The 16,290-nt window shown below is 41.7% G+C and overlaps 1 long non-coding RNA gene across 1 annotated transcript in view; it reads right to left on the bottom strand.

The window, feature by feature from the left end:
• Positions 1-839: 839 nt before the first annotated feature.
• The window catches only part of LOC132644766 (uncharacterized), a 31,512-nt gene continuing 16,061 nt past the window's right edge, over positions 840-16,290 (bottom strand). Inside the window, exons 2-5 of the long non-coding RNA XR_009583901.1 lie at positions 5,479-5,557; positions 1,993-2,040; positions 1,682-1,841; positions 840-1,457 (exon numbers count right to left, since the gene is read on the bottom strand). This is a non-coding gene — a long non-coding RNA (uncharacterized LOC132644766). The remainder of the gene's footprint in view (positions 1,458-1,681; positions 1,842-1,992; positions 2,041-5,478; positions 5,558-16,290) is intronic.

The raw sequence follows: 16,290 nt of genomic DNA, 5'->3' as shown, positions 1-16,290 counted from the left end.
ATTCATATAATCATTGCATTGCATTGCATTATGACTTGAGTGAGATGTCGTGAATACTGTAGTGTAATGGATTGTGTTGTTGATTCTATTGTGTCAATTGTTCCAAGATTAGATATACTCAGACTCATTATATTGGGGTTAGATACTTACATAGGTGTTGATGGATACTCGGTTACGATTATATTATTTCATGCGTGATTGTTCTACTTGTTTTTTTGCGTTATTTTCTGAATTGTGTTAACTATGCTTAGTCGGCCTATGATGCCTACCAGTACTGTTGTCTGTACTGACCTGCACTTACTGCATTCTTTTATGAACACAGAGTATCAGGCCGGATCTACTTCTCTGACTCGTGGCTGATCGACTCCTCAGCTTCTACTTGAGTTTTCCAGGGTGAGCATGGCGCCCGCTGACCTCGAAGACTCTTCTATTGTTCATGTCTTACTTTTCTTCCAAGACATGATTTGAGACATTTTATGTATTATTATTCAGACCAGAGTTATTCGGATTTAGATGCTCTTGTACGATCTGACCAGATACTAGGGTGGATTTATTTACTTCTGCACTTATCTATATTATGCTATATTGTGAGACTTACGTCATTTACTTCTTTTGCTATTTATTATATTTATTGATAGTGAACGTTGAGTTAAGGGCTCGCCTACCGAGGTGGGAATGGTAGGTGCCCGCATGACCTAGGCTAAAATGAGTCGTGACATCCGGATAATATAAATCCGAACCTAAGATAACCCATATATAAAGGAGTATATTCAATTTTTTCCAAATCTAAGATATGCAATAAAATGGCAGATTTTATAAATGCAGAAATGTTGCACTTAAATAAGTAGTTCATGCAAATATTCACACATTGGAATTCGAAGGTCAGCCGTACAGTATGGATCCTCAATACTAGGGTGTCTAACACATTCTCTAGGGGATCATCAGAACCCTTACCTAGAACTCTTGATTACGAAGGCTTTTTCTGTCACGACCCAAATCGATGAGTCGTGACGAGTACCTGACTTCTACTGACCAGACACCCTTATACTCGCATGTGAATATCACTGAATAACAACGTGGCCCATATATGACTTATAACTAAGCTATACTAACTTTTACAAGCACAATACCATGAACTATGCATCAAGAACTCACAACCACCTGTGTATATAAATACTGTAAAGAACTGTGCAAGCCGACTAGGCCGCTACATATGCTGTGCACAAAAGAATAGGTGCTGACAAGGCTACATCACATGCCAACTACACACAACTGTCTACAGACCTCTAATGGAGAACAAAGCTATAGAAAGGACGGGACAGGGCCCCGTCATACCCATATATACATGTCGAAAATAGCATACCAAAATAAACTGCAGCTCCAGACCAAGTGGAGCGCACTGACTACCGCTGAGTGGAAGTCCTACTGAGCTAAATCGCCTGTCTGTCTACCTGAACCTGCGTACATGAACGCATCCCCACGAGCAATAGGGGAGTCAGTACGGATAATGTACCGAGTATGTAAGGCAGAAGAACAATAAATGCATAAGAATCACGAAAGATATTTGAAACATGGAAGCTAATCTCAATATTTGAAAGTGCCTCTGCGGCGTATGGTATGCATGCTCTCTTTAAAAAATCATATACATATATAATATAACTGTTAGTGTTGAGGAACGTACAACCCGATCCATAAATGTTTAGTGCTGTGGAACGTACAGCCCGATCCATATATCATGTCATCCCGTATCCGGAGTAATCTCATAATCTGCTCACTGCAGTGGTGTGCACATCTACGTGCTTGCCCGACCGACTATAGCGCGGCGCGGTGTGAGAAAATATCTATACATATACATATACATAAATAAATGCATGAAGGACTCATGAAAGGATACTCTAGAAACTGTAGATACGAAACATATGAAGTCAAGGATATAATAAATCATATGATAAGGATCATGCCAAAGCAATAGAAGGGACAACCTTAACATACCTTGAAGCGTATCTAATCTTCCAACGTCTACTTCTCGAACTCGTAAGTCTACAATCAAGATAATATAGGCCACAATTAGACCACTTACATCACTTACTATCCAATTCAAGTACGAAAGGAACTTAACGAATCTCGGACAACATTTCCTCTGTAAATTTAACAATCCTTTAAATTCCACTTCAACCCAAACATCATCGACAATACCAAAAACAAAAACAACAATACTCACATATCAAAATATAATCAAATCCCTTCCAAATCACCTCCCAAAATAGCCTCTAATCTCAACTTTACCCTTAATCAACTTAACGCCTTATAACTATCTTTCGTTTACTTTAAATCACTAAAACCCTTGGTAATCAACTCACAATAAAGATAAGAATCATATACATACCTTGAAGGAACTAGAACTTACAAAATCAAACTTCAACTCCAACTCCCAAGCTCAACAACTTCAATAAAACCCAGGAACAACTTTCCCTTCACTAGCTCGGGTTCTCGGGGCTCGAATCTTGCGAAAACTTCTCTAATATGATGGGGAATATTGGGAGAGATATTTTAGGGTTTGTATCTGATTTGGGGAGTGATAAATGAGGAATAAAATGTGAGGGCTACATATATATAAGTGGAACAAAAAGGTTCCAGCGATGCGGGTTGACGAGAGGGTCGACGACAGAATGACAGAGCTTCTACTTGCTCCGTCGTTCTGCCGCCTGAAAGTTTAGAGGCCGCGGCATGTCAACAGTAGGGAACGACACCTCGTTGACATGTCGACGTCCCGTCCCTTTGCTCATCAAAGTGGACTGATTTCTGCAGATTCCCTGAATCGCTCCAACTCGTGTCGATTCGATTCGTTTCACTTCTAATCCTATCGTATTGCAAGGAACATATACCTATACTTCAGTATACATGAGGTAAGGCACTTAATGTCTTGAAAACCCGGGTACAAATCTCCGCACCAAGGGTATAAATCACTAAAAAGCCAAGGAGTTTCTTATGATGAAAACGAGAGGCGTAACATTTTCACTGCATATGAATAAATCCTTCAAAACTAGTTTTCCTAATTTCCTAAAAATTAGGTGGAGACTCTTTTTCAAAACAAGTCCGAAAGAGCACCAACAAGTTCGAAGTAGCTTTCTGAGCGCTAACCCTGCCCGCGAAATGTGAACCGTAATAGATGGCGATTCTGCTGGGGACTTAAAGGTTCTAACCATAAGAATTCTAATATAATATGAGTATGTTTGCCTTAACTATTTATGTGTTTACTTTTTTACAATTATTAACTGTCATTGCATGCATATCATAACTACGCCACTCCTAACATTTGTTTTACACTTTGTTCCAAAGGAGACTTCGTGGAGCACACGGTCGTTCCTTCAGTATAAAACCAAAATATTTCTTTTGGAACCTTTATGAGGAGGGGTTGGTTTACAATCGTCCAACAGCCTTAACGGTTCAGCCCCAGTTGTCCGTTCGGGTTCTCGGACTTTTATGAAAAGCCCACTCTAGTGAAAAATAGGATAGAGCTAAGCCAAATCCCTACTAAACTAGAGCATTCATACTTAGACGAGCTTTGTGTATCTCAGACCTACCTAAGGCTCATTAAGAGAGACTACCTAGTGCTCGGACGGTCTATGACCCGGAAAAAAATCGCATTTCATTTATGTGCTATGTGGAAGCATATTTGTGACTATGTGATGAACCATTAAACCTAAGGGGATGGGGCAATCTTAACCGTATTTTGTTTTGTAGATGGAATGCAGAATCCATTTCAACATAGTTACCGAGGCTCCAGACTTATTGAGAGCTTGGTGGGAATGGTTGGATGATGCTCACCGAAGGACAATTAGCTGCACTGTAGGTTATCTACCCTCTATCATGACAATGAAAGGTCTCCTGGAGCTAAAAGAGGTATTAGTCGGGTATTGGGACGATAAGGAAATGTTGTTTTGTTTTGGTAATATCGAGATGACTCCGACCCTAGAGAAAATTAGGGATGCCATAGACAGCAATGGAACCTGTCTAAGGAGGAGACACAAGCCAGATCACAACCTATTATTCCCACAATGGCCCACCGTCGGCCAAATCATGAAGTTTCTTGCCTTAACTGAGGCGCCCTGGGCACAAAGACCCACTGTAGCCTTTAGGGATCTGTACCGGAGGTTCGGGGACGTCACAGGGTATAATCTATGCCAGACGGAGTTCAAGAGTAGAGAAGAATAGAAAGCTGTTAGACCTTTGGCGTTTGCCATAGCCCGACTAGGCACTATGGTATTCCCGAAGGATGAGTCACTGGCCATAGACACTTGAGTGATCTACTTAGCCCATGTTATCTTCTACGGCATAACCAAGGTCAGGAAACAAGATACTTCGACCTAGCTCCCATCATACTGGCAGATATTTTTCGGGCTTCAGACAAATGCCGGAGTCATTTCCTGTACTTCCAAGGGTGTAACATGTTGCTACAATGGTGGATTATCAAACACATCAGCATGGCTGAAGGAGTCCAGTATCTGAGCAACAACAACTGGATATACACCTCACAAATTACTGTCTAAACCTTGGTCACATGTCCAAAGGGGAGTGGGCCCACTTCTTCGCAGAGTTGACTGAAGATAGGATCCAGTTGATGTTCCCTGACTTCATTTCTGAAAGCATAGTAGTTCGGGGCAAAAATTGTCCATTTGTGTCGTTAGTCGAGGTTCGAGGAATCCGTCCTTATTATCCATCTCGGTTTTAAGGAAATTTAGTGGAAGGCAAGTGATACCCCATATGGGGAACCCCGAGCAATTTATTATCGAGCATACCGAGCAGAAAATCAAGAACGCTGATGTAATCCACAGGGAGTGGAATTGTCGTGTGAGTTGGGGTCCGGATACTTTAGCTCCAGACACGTACGAAACGGGGTGTGATCGAGGGTATCATGAGTGGTTACAGGGACACTTGGCCCATGCATCCATCCCAGGGCACACACTGCATCATAATGTCCGAGAAGAGGAACGCCCAAAGGAATGCTTGGAAAGCATAGATGAGCATTTGGTTCAAATTTTAGAAGAGATAGATCCGGTGATAGTCAGAATGGAGATGTATCAAGCACAACTTCAGATTCAAACCACCCTTCGAAGGGTCAAGAAAGCTAAGACGAACCAAGCCTCGACATCAGCCTTTGGTGTCATGGCCCAACTAGAGGGCCATGACGGGCACCCCGAGCTAACACACAAAGCACCTTTAAACATACATCTCATAATCATTTCTGGGTGGACCATAAAGATAGCTCACAGATATCATAATCTGTAAAGGTTCATACATCACAAAATAACGGCACAGCTTTGCATCATTGTCAACAACTATGCCTATCGTCATAAGCCGACAAGGCTACCATAATATTGCACAACAATATGCACTAATAAGGCTATGAAACGTCTAATTGTACACACATGTCTACGAGTCTCTACATAGAATACAAGTGACCATAAGGACTAATACCAATAGACTGCAGCTCCGAAGCAAATGGAGCACTCCCAAGATTTCACTGATGAAGATCCTATGGGTCAGGTCCGTCTACCTGCGGGAATGAACGCAACGTCCACAAGAAAGCACGTCAGTACGAATAATGTACTGAGTATGTAAGGCATGAATAGTAACATGATAAAAGCACGAAGAATAACGTAAGATAAAAGAACCGTTTATACCTCATGATGCCCTTTAAGACATTCATCATGTTTACTTAACCTTTTTCAAAATGATGAATTTCATTTATCAACATACATACCTATACGATATCGGTACCCGGCCATAATAGGACTCGGTAATATCTGTACTCGGCTCTTTCGAGACTCGATAATATCTGTACCCGTCCCTTTCGGGACTCGATCATAACTGTACCCGGCCCTTTCGAGACTCGGTGTCACACATGACTATCTATATACATATATAAGAGTACATAAATAAAAGCACATCATCATCATCATTATCATTATCACCATATCTTTCCTTAGAGGATCAACTATTGTAAGATGAGATCAATAGTGTCATGAGAGTATAAAAAATGATGAACTTGGATAGCATTGGAAATGGAATTATCATCATCGCTATATCTCACCTCGAAGGAACAAGTATTATGAGGTGATATCAACAATAATGGATAAAATCAAGGAAATCATAAAATAAGCTCAATAATCTCATAATAACATCAAATCCATAAGCTTTGGAATCTCCAAAAATGGAATCATCATTATTATTATCACGGAACATACTTATCTTTAGCATCATAAAAAACTCTAAGAATCATGAACTTCTAACTTTTGGGAATAAGAATATTATGGAAAACATATATACGTTCATAAGAAAGGAATTATGCCTTTGGAAAGAAAGGGACTAGCCTTAACATACCTTTTTGGTCTCCTACTACTTAACGCTTATCTTTCCAAGCTCGTAAATCTACATTCAAGAGAATTCATGCTACTGTTAGGCTTATCATCATATGCTTATCTTAAGTCTTCAAATTAAACCCCTTTAGAATCTACCAAAATTTGGGCAGCATCTCCCCTATTTATATCCCTATCCCGAAATCACAATACCAAAAACCAACACAACAACAACAACACTAACACCAACAACATCATCATCAATACCAAAATATTTCATAAAACATCCCACACGATGTTTATCAACATACAACAACAATATATATTGCCTTTCTTCCCAATCAAGGAGCATAATCTTATCAACACACCAACAAAATTAGATACCATCCATATACATGGAAATTAGTACAACAACACAACCACAACATGCTCAAAAGAGTCCATAAACTCAACAACTACAACACAACACTTTATGACCTTTCCTCCATAACTATTTTCACTTTTAAGACTTGTTAAACCTTCAAATCAACTCAACTTAAGAGATAGGATGAAGAACATACCTTATACTTGAAGAACTTTAGCCACACCAACTTTCTTCAAGACCAAACTCACCACAACATCAAGTAGAAATAAGAACAATCACTTTTCATGAACTAATTTGGTGTAATCTTGTTGAATTTTTTATTTAAGGGGTTATAAGTGTTTAAGGGAATTGTATGGATGTGTCTAGAACTCCAAAGTATAAATGAAGAAAAAAAAGGGAATAATAGGGTATTTATACCCTTTGAAAGTCGGTTCCACCATCTTTTCAAGTGGGGCCCGCGGGGAGCCATTTGGCAGCTTGGAGGCTTATATTGAAATGCCCATAACTCCCTACTCCGATGTCGTTTTGATGAACGGTTTGTTGTGTTAGAAACTAGACTTCCTGAACTTCAATTTAGGCTTTTGTTTCACTTCAAAACTCCTAATATACTAGGAGATATACTTCTCTAAAGTTGACCCAGTATTTCTGTCCAAAATTCTGCCAATTTTTTTAAATTTTCGACAAACTTATTTTCTTCGATTTGCTTGGTCCTAGAATCTTTCAAAACTCTCCATACATGATATTTATCATTAATCACACTTGATAATGGTCATGTCCTTTGGTTCCATGATTGTCCTTCCCGATTACGACTTACGAGATGATAATTCATCCTTTACTTCATTGTTACGTGCTTTCCATGACTTGTACCTTTCAAAACTTCAAGGGGCATCTCCGACACTCCATTAATATGGTGAAATACATGGCGTGATCATGCTCTGAAAGTGCGAGGTGTAACAGTTAGAGGAGGACCCTGCTGATTTATTGCTTTATTATAAGCCCCATGTCGGCTTCATCATCTTTGTAATCCCTTCCGGGGAAGATATTGTTTATTATTATTTATTAACTAATGATGATTTTTGGGACAATGGTTCATCTTCACAAATGGCACTTGCATGTTTCAAACTATTAACAAAGCCTTAGCTCAAAAAGGCCTTAGGAACGCGAGTAGTATAAATATCAGCGAATTACATAATTGCTTGCTACGTGCTTCACATGCCTACTTGCTATGTGTGTATCATGTATTAAAGCTTGAATACAATTGATCCAATGATCTAAAATTACGTACCCAAAAGAAAAACCATGAGACTTGAAACTTACCCAAATTTATCTCGACTAAAAAAGGTTGACTTACAATGGCGAATCAAGGAGAGCAGGAAGCGCGCACTTTAGGAGAGACAGTTGAGATGTTACGGGATAAGGTGCTACAAATGGAAAAGCATCTCCAGGAAATAGGAAGGAAACCAGAGGAGGTAGACAGGTTGCTAGATATGGTTGGGAATCCGCCAGAAGGCCTACCCCAAGAGCAATACTATGGGAATGTCTCAGAAGAAGTGAGAGAATTGGTGCTGAATTATATACCCTTAGAGAGAAGGCATATGATGCCTAAAGAACGGACTCTAGAAGGAGCGAATGAACACCATGGGGCTAGGTTAGACCCGTGGGTGATGGACACAGACCCACAAGAAGAGTCAGAGCCTCAACAGGAAGCCTCTGAACCCATTGAGGAGGAAGAACCCATAGAGGGGGAAGAGCCATAAGAGGAAGAAGAAGAGCCTCAAGATATGAAGGAAGAAGAATTGAAGCCTATCGACATAAAGGTCGAGGAAGAAGAGGAACCATTTGAGATGTTTCTCGAGTTTCAAGAAGAAGAAAATGATATGAATGGTGAATCTGACTACTATGCCCCAACTAACGAGGGATCTGACTTCTATGCACCCTCACCCGTGCTGGAACCTGTGGTCTCTACTATGACGTAGGAGAATTTTGGGAGAGCAGACCCTCTCAAACCTGCTTGGTGGGGCATAGCCTTCAAAGCCTATTCTTCCCCATTCAGAGAGGCCTCACAGCCTATCACCTGTAAGGAGGTATTCGAAAAGATGATCGCCACGGGAGTGTCTTGCACCACTAGGGCCAGATTGCCACCGCCCGAGTTGGTGTATGCCTACAAAGGGTGCCCATTTCACTGCAACCAGGCGGGTCATTCCTTGAATGAATGCTCAGGATTAAGGAAGAGAATTTGCAGCTTGATCGATAATAAGATCATCGGGACTTTATGGGGACCACACACCCTACTAGTCCATGACCCTATTAACCCCGGAGAAGGAGCCACCGCTGGAACCCAGATTTGGCGATATGATTTTACGATCTTCAAGGAATCATACGCCCGCATCTTCTCAACTCTGGATACTTTAAGAAAGATCAGACCCGTGAAACCTGCCCACGAGCCCATACCATTAGGGCCCAACAGGAACAAATTTTGCTTGTACCATACTGGAGCTATGGGACATGACATAGAAGAATGTTACGCGTTCAAGCTTGAGCTCAAGTACAAGATTATTACGGGAGAGATTTTGGTCATCCTCCCGCCACAGCACTAAGAAGAAAGGACAGATAAGAGAGCGAGTTTGTAAGGACAGCAACTCGCAGAGTTATATTTTTGGCTAGAAATTAGGTGTCCCCCACTTTGGCATATAAATGGTTACCCCCTCCCCCATAATTATTGTAAGGAATCGCACCGACCTGACATCCCTATGAAGGGAAACGCGGGAAGCCCTAGTCGGGCCTGGTCTGGGGATGTCTTTAGTTAGGGTTATCCCTGTTACACCTCGTAGTTTTGTACGTTAAGATTCGTTAGGTGTTAGCTGTGTAATTGTGGATACTGGAGTACCTTCTTGGATATATGAGATTATATGCTCCCCCCACCTTATGATTATGAGGGTTTAAGTTCATATAATAAGCTAGGGAAGGATTAGAGGGCAAGTGGATAAAGGAAACTAAGTTTGTTGGAACTTTGAAGAGAAGTTGGGCAAGATTTTGTACGATGATTTTGGTCTAACTTGGGAAAAGAATATCTTTTAGCATATGAAGAGTTTTGAGGTAAAGGAAAAGTCTAAATTGAAGTTCAGGAAGTCTAGTTTCCAACGTAACAAGCCGCGCGTCAATCCGACATCGAAATCAAACGTTGCGAGCATTTTAAGACAGACTGCCAGAGCAGAGAGTAACTTTGCGCGAACAGGCCTCTAGGTGGCACGAACGCGCAAAGGAGCCAGGGGATAACTCAGTGCGAAAGCGATAAGAAAATTCTAGGTCGGTGCAACCCGACTCTAGAATACTATAAAATGGGGATTAGCCTTTCATTCTTCATCCAAACACCCCTCCAAACTTCCCAAATTTTCTGGAAATTTCCCCCAACTTCCAATCATCAATTTTAACGCGGATTAAGTATAATCTCCGGATTCAGGTTCAGACAGCATATAGTTGCGATTATAATATCGTATTGCGGTGAATCTTGGATGGAATTCAAGGTGAATATTGAAGATATTGCTTCTAGCAGGAGTAAGGTATGAATATTCCCTTATTGATATTGATTTAAGCTTATTTGCGAAGGTAGAGCTATTAAATGATCGTATAACGAAATTGTTGGTTGAGAAATTAGATAAACATCGTGTGGGATGTTTTATGGAATATTGTGGTATGGATGATGATGTTGTTGTCGTTAGAGTTGTTGTTGTGTTGGATGTTGGTATTGTGATTTCGAGCTAGGGATATAAACAAGAGAGATGTTACCCGAATTCTGGCAGATTCTAAAGAAGTCTAATTCAAAGACCTGAGATAGGCATATGTCAATAAGCCTAACTATAGTGTGAATTCTCTTGAATGTAGATTTACGAGCTTGGGAGGATAAGCGTTAAGTAGTAGGAGATCAAACAGTTATGTTAAGGCTATCCTTTCTTTCTTTTTGGCATGATCCTATGATATGAACCTACAAACGAGTGAACGAGCTTCCATATTAGTCTACTCTTAGAAGCACTAGGAGTACTTCAGTCTTTGATGATCCTGTACCCCTGTTATTATGTTCCTTCTGTTCATGGGTCTTGAGATTCATGTATTAGTAATGTTAGCTCCGCAGTTGCTCACCAGAGTTATTGTGCCATCATATTATTCTGAGAGTTTTATTATTTCATCTTACATATGCATTGCATTCATTATACATATGCATATTGACCCGTGACCAGAAGGCGTTATATACGCGTATATTATATGTATATGGGGTATGGGAAAAGGGATAGGCGTTATATACGCATTACCACCTAATCAGCTGGTGCACCTTGATGATGATATATGGATCGGGCCATACGTTCCTCGGCACTATTATATGACATATGGATCGGGTTGAACGTTCCTCAGCACTATGACCTATATATATATATATATATATATACACATATATATATACATGAGCATGATTATGATTAAGAGCATGCATGTTATGCGCCCACAGAGGCATCGTCAATATACAGATTTATGCAAATACTTTCAGATACTCTGTCATACAGATGCATATAGACAATCAGTTATTTTTTAGTTTAGATTCAGTCCATGATTCTTATGTTTATGTAACTTCTATGCCTTACATACTCAGTACATTATCCGTACTGACTCCCCTATTGCTCGGGGGGCTGCGTTCATGCCCGCAGGCTCAGGTAGACAGATAGGTGGTCCAGCTCAGTAGGACATCTATCCAGCGGTGGTCAGTGCGCTCCACTTGATGCGGAGCTGCGGTTCATTTTGGTATGCTATTCTGACTTGTATATATGGGTATGACGGGAGCCCTGTCCCGTCCTCTCTACAGCTTTATACTCCAGTAGAGGTCTGTAGACAGTTGTATGTACTTGACAGATGATGTAGCCTTATCGGCTTCTATTCTTTTGTGTCAGCATATGTAGCGATCTAGTTGGCTTGCACTGTTATTTTAGCATATATATATATATATAAACACGGATTGTACAGAGTTCATGACGTTATCCTTTCATGAGTCAGTATAAGTTCAGTTTGATTTACTTAGAGGCCCTTGTTATTCAGTATTATCCAGATATGAGTATAGGGGTGTTTGGTCATTAGAGATCAGACACTCGTCACGGCTCATCGGTTTGGGTCGTGACAAGCCCAAAGGATAGTTAGAGAAAATGTATAACCTTCTTAGTAAATGAACTAAGATAGGGCCTGATTTCCCCTAGTGGGATACGTAGGCAGTCTACGTAAGACTCGGCCCCTATATAATATAAATTGTAATTCCCCCCCCCCCCCCCCCCCCCCATTTGTTTAATTTTTGTAACAGGAAAAAGGTTTGTAGTAAGTCGACCATAAAGCCCATTGAACCAAGATCCACCTAAACATAAAAGGCCCATAATGTTTGGAATTTTAGAACAAAGGATCAAAATATTCAAGCTTTAATATATGACTTTATGTGCTACGTGCGCTTCAAATACCAATATGTGATATCTTGCTTTTATATTTATATCCAAGTAACTAACTTTGTCTACCGTTGAGTTATTCTTATCTTATAGTACGGGGTCGATTAGTGCAGTACTGAAAGTTGGCATACTTCACGAGATCTAAAGCCGCATTAGCATCCCTCTCAGATAAAAGAAAAGAGAAAATGACTGGTACACCTGATAATGGTGGAAATGAGCTCGTTCTCCGCGAGGGAGATAACCAAGACCCACAGGAAGTATCATCTCAAGAAGATGTGATTGCGACATTACTAACTGTTGTCATAGCCCTCCAAGAAAAAGTGGCTAGGAATGAGATAGCCAATGCTGACAAAGACACCTCTACTGGAGAAAGAAGGTCTCCTCCTTTTTTTCCTTCACTAAGCTCCCTAATACCCGATTACTTTCCTATATATCCACCAAGAACCATCCCACCTCCACTAAACCCCACCTACTCAAACCATGTTGGTCCTTCTTATCGCACCGCACCACCAACAAAACACACCCAAATCCCAGGGACCACTCACTCGGTCCCTTCTTACCAGGTTCCCCAGCCGGTATTCATCAATCCGGCAAACCAAGTACGTGTTCCAGCCCCACCAACTGGGCAAACCACCACTGCCCCACTCAACCATCCCACCCACCAAGTGTCTTTTTTCACTCCCGACATCCCAAATGAATCCTCCCAAGGCATAAAGAGCTAGACTATTACGAGGAAATGGAGAAGGCCTGGAGGGCCAAACAGGATAAACGTGAGAGAGATATGGAAAAGAAGATAGAGGAGTTGTTAGAAAGATCTAATAGGTCTGCAAGGAAGGCTATGGGCCTAAGATATGATGACCTATGCATGCATCCGGATTTGAACCTACCAGAAGGGTTCAAAATCCCAAAATTCGAAATGTTTAATGGGACAGGGAATCCCAAAGCGCACCACCGGTCCTACTATGACCAATTGGTTGGGGTTAAGAAAAATGAACCTCTGATTATGTGACTATTCAGTCGTAGTCTAACTGGAGAAGCAGCTGAGTGGTTCGCAACTCAAGACATGCGCCAATAGCTCACTTGGGAAGACATGGAAGAATCCTTTATGGAGAGATTTCGCTTTAATATCGAAACGGTACCCGACCGCTACTACCTTGAGAAAGTCAAATAGAAGTCGATAGAGAATTATAGGGAATTCGCCAGTAGATGGAGGGCCGAGGTAGCCCGTGTGCAGCTACCTATGTGTGAGGGAGAGCAGGTCTCTGTGTTTATTAGGTCCCAGGAGCCTGACTTCTACGACAGAATGTTGTCCATGGCTGGGAGGCCATTTGCTGAGTTGGTCAAAATAGGAGAGGCCATAGAAGATGGTCTCAAATATGGGAAAATAATCATCGTCTTCAATAAAGCATCCGGACAAACTACTGCGGGAATCTTCTGCAAGAAGGAAAAGGACGTGGCAAGCATATCCCATATTCCGAACCCAAGCCCAAAAGAACCACAATCCTCCCACATAACACTGCTTCTCATAAATTACTCTACACCTGCCTACAATCCAGCACCTATATATTACGCACAACCAAGCTTCACCACCACTATACCAACTTACACAGCTCCGCCTAGTGTCCGTGTGTCCACTACTGCTTACCAAACACCACCATAACAAACATATAAACCACCATCTTAGCAAAACTACCGTCCACCGCAAAACAACCCACTACAAGCTTATCCACCTCTAAATTATCAAAATCAACCACTGCTCCCAATATATAATGCTCTACGTCCTGCTTTCGAGAGAAAGCCAGCAAGAGAATTCACAACACTTCTCAAGCCTAGGGTCGACTCTTCGAAAGGCTATTGACCGCGGGCCTAATCCAGAAAGTCCCTCCCAAACCAGCACAGCCAGGGAACAAATTCTATAGGGCAGATCAGACTTGTGCCTACCATACAGGAGGAAAAGGGCACAGTACAGAAGACTGCATAAATCTCAAGCACAAAATCCAGGATCTGATCGACAAAGGGAAATCATTTTGGAAACCGCAGCTCCCAATGTGAACACGAACCCGCTACCCAACCATGAAAACAACGGGGTCCACATTATTGAGAGGGACGAGGAATGGAAAGCTTGCAGAGCATTAGTCCCCAAAGCAGTTGAATCTCTAGAACAAACAGTAACCTCCATCACACTCCATGGGCACCCCAACGTTAAAGTTTCGGTGCCAGTGCCAGGAGCTCCAAAGGATATACCAGGGTTCAGGACTTTGGTCCCAGCACTTGTGGTAGCCCAGACGGCACAAAAAATTGTGCCTACCCCCCACAGAGCCAATCATTATGCAAGCAGCCATGGCTCAAGGCATGACCCGCTTAGGGAGACATTACACTCCTGAGGAGTTGGCTCAGAATCACAAGGAAATAAAACACCCAAAAAAGAGCAATAACCGAAGAAGAAGCTGAAGATTTCTAGCGGCGTATGCAACCAAAAGACTACTCCTTCGTTGAGGATTTGAAGAAGACACTGGCACAGATATCGGTGTTATCATTACTGGCCAGCTCCATATCACACAGGCAGGCCCTCATGAGAGTGTTATATGATGCACACGTCTCAGCTGGTACGAGCAGCGAAGACTTGGCTGGGTTGGTAGCCCATATGATCGGAGAACATAAAATCTGCTTCTCCAAATAAGAATTGCCAACTGAAGGAACCTCCCACAACAGAGCTCTTAACATCACCGTAGAATGTCGTGGCAAGGCAAGAGGGAGAGTGCGTGAACAGTAGATCGGGCCTCAACGTCTACCCCATCACTACATTAACGCAGCTCAGCTATGACATGGGCAAAATCCGCCAGAGCGGGACAAACATCAGGGTATTTGATGGATCCCAAAGTGATTCATTGGGATAAGTAAACCTACAGATCCAAGTCGGGCCTCTTTTACAACAGAATTCCAAGTTATAGAGATCACAGCCAACTAGAACATGCTCTTGGGAAGACCCTGGATACATTCTGCCAGCACAGTACCATCAACTCTGCACCAAGCCATAAAATTTGAATGGTAGGGACAGAAAACTGTGGTCAGAGCTGAGAAGGATACCCAGAAATATCTTTACAACATCATACCTGTGATTGAGGGGAGCCCCCACCAATCAAACTTTCATGTGGTGGAATACGTTGGGGCCACCCATTCAGAAGGGGAGACCAATAAACCAATGCCAGCAGTCAACAGAATGATTGCCTCCACTATGCTGAGAAATGGTTTTGAAACAGGAAAAGGCTTGGGAAGGGACCTTGAAGGGATAACAGAGCCTGTACCAATCCCAAAAAAAATTACCACTTCGATCTAGGGTATACTCCTAGTAAGGATGAGCTCACAAAGGCTATCAACAGAGAACCCAGAACGGGGAATCTATCTCATCCAATTTCGAGTTTGTACCAGTCATTTTCTAGGAAGATGCCAATGTTGAATGGAGAAGAAGTTAATGGGGGTCTCGAGTCGCTATTTCAAGAAAAGGGATGCTACGCGATCATTGAGGAAAGTTATGAGACGCCCACCATACGCAGCCTAAGACCAGGAGAGCACGTAGACAATTGGACATCTACTCCCCTCTTGGCTCCTCTGTAGAGAGATGGATTTTACATAAAGTCCTTTGCTAAAAGCGGCGACATTGGCCACCTTTTCTAAATTACTTTGCTATGTTCAAAAAAAGGGAAATGGTCCGATGTTGTTCCGGGCCAAGACCACAGTTTGTAACCAATTACTCTTAAATTATTGAAAAGCCTCGATTCGCACAAAATCATTATTTTTAATAACAATAAAGTTCTCGCTATAAAACCGGCATAATGAACAATAATAAACCTAACTTTACTTTGCCTCGCCTTTTCAGTAGTAACCGTAATAAAATAACCGAAAATGTCATGACGTGTTGTGAAACGAACAAGGAAAAAAGTCAACAGGAATATGAGGAGTACGACAAAGAGACAATAATGCCAGAGGGACTGGTAGAAGAGTTGGAGGAATTGGAAAATAAGAAGAAGCCGAATATGGACGAAACCAAGGTAATTAATCTCGGTAACGAGGAAGATGTTAAAGAAACACGAAT

The sequence above is a fragment of the Lycium barbarum genome, chromosome 6 (genome assembly GCF_019175385.1).
Source record: "Lycium barbarum isolate Lr01 chromosome 6, ASM1917538v2, whole genome shotgun sequence".
NCBI lineage: Eukaryota > Viridiplantae > Streptophyta > Magnoliopsida > Solanales > Solanaceae > Lycium > Lycium barbarum.
The sequence above is the reverse complement of the archived record's forward strand: the minus strand, read 5'-3'. Positions and strand labels throughout refer to the sequence as shown.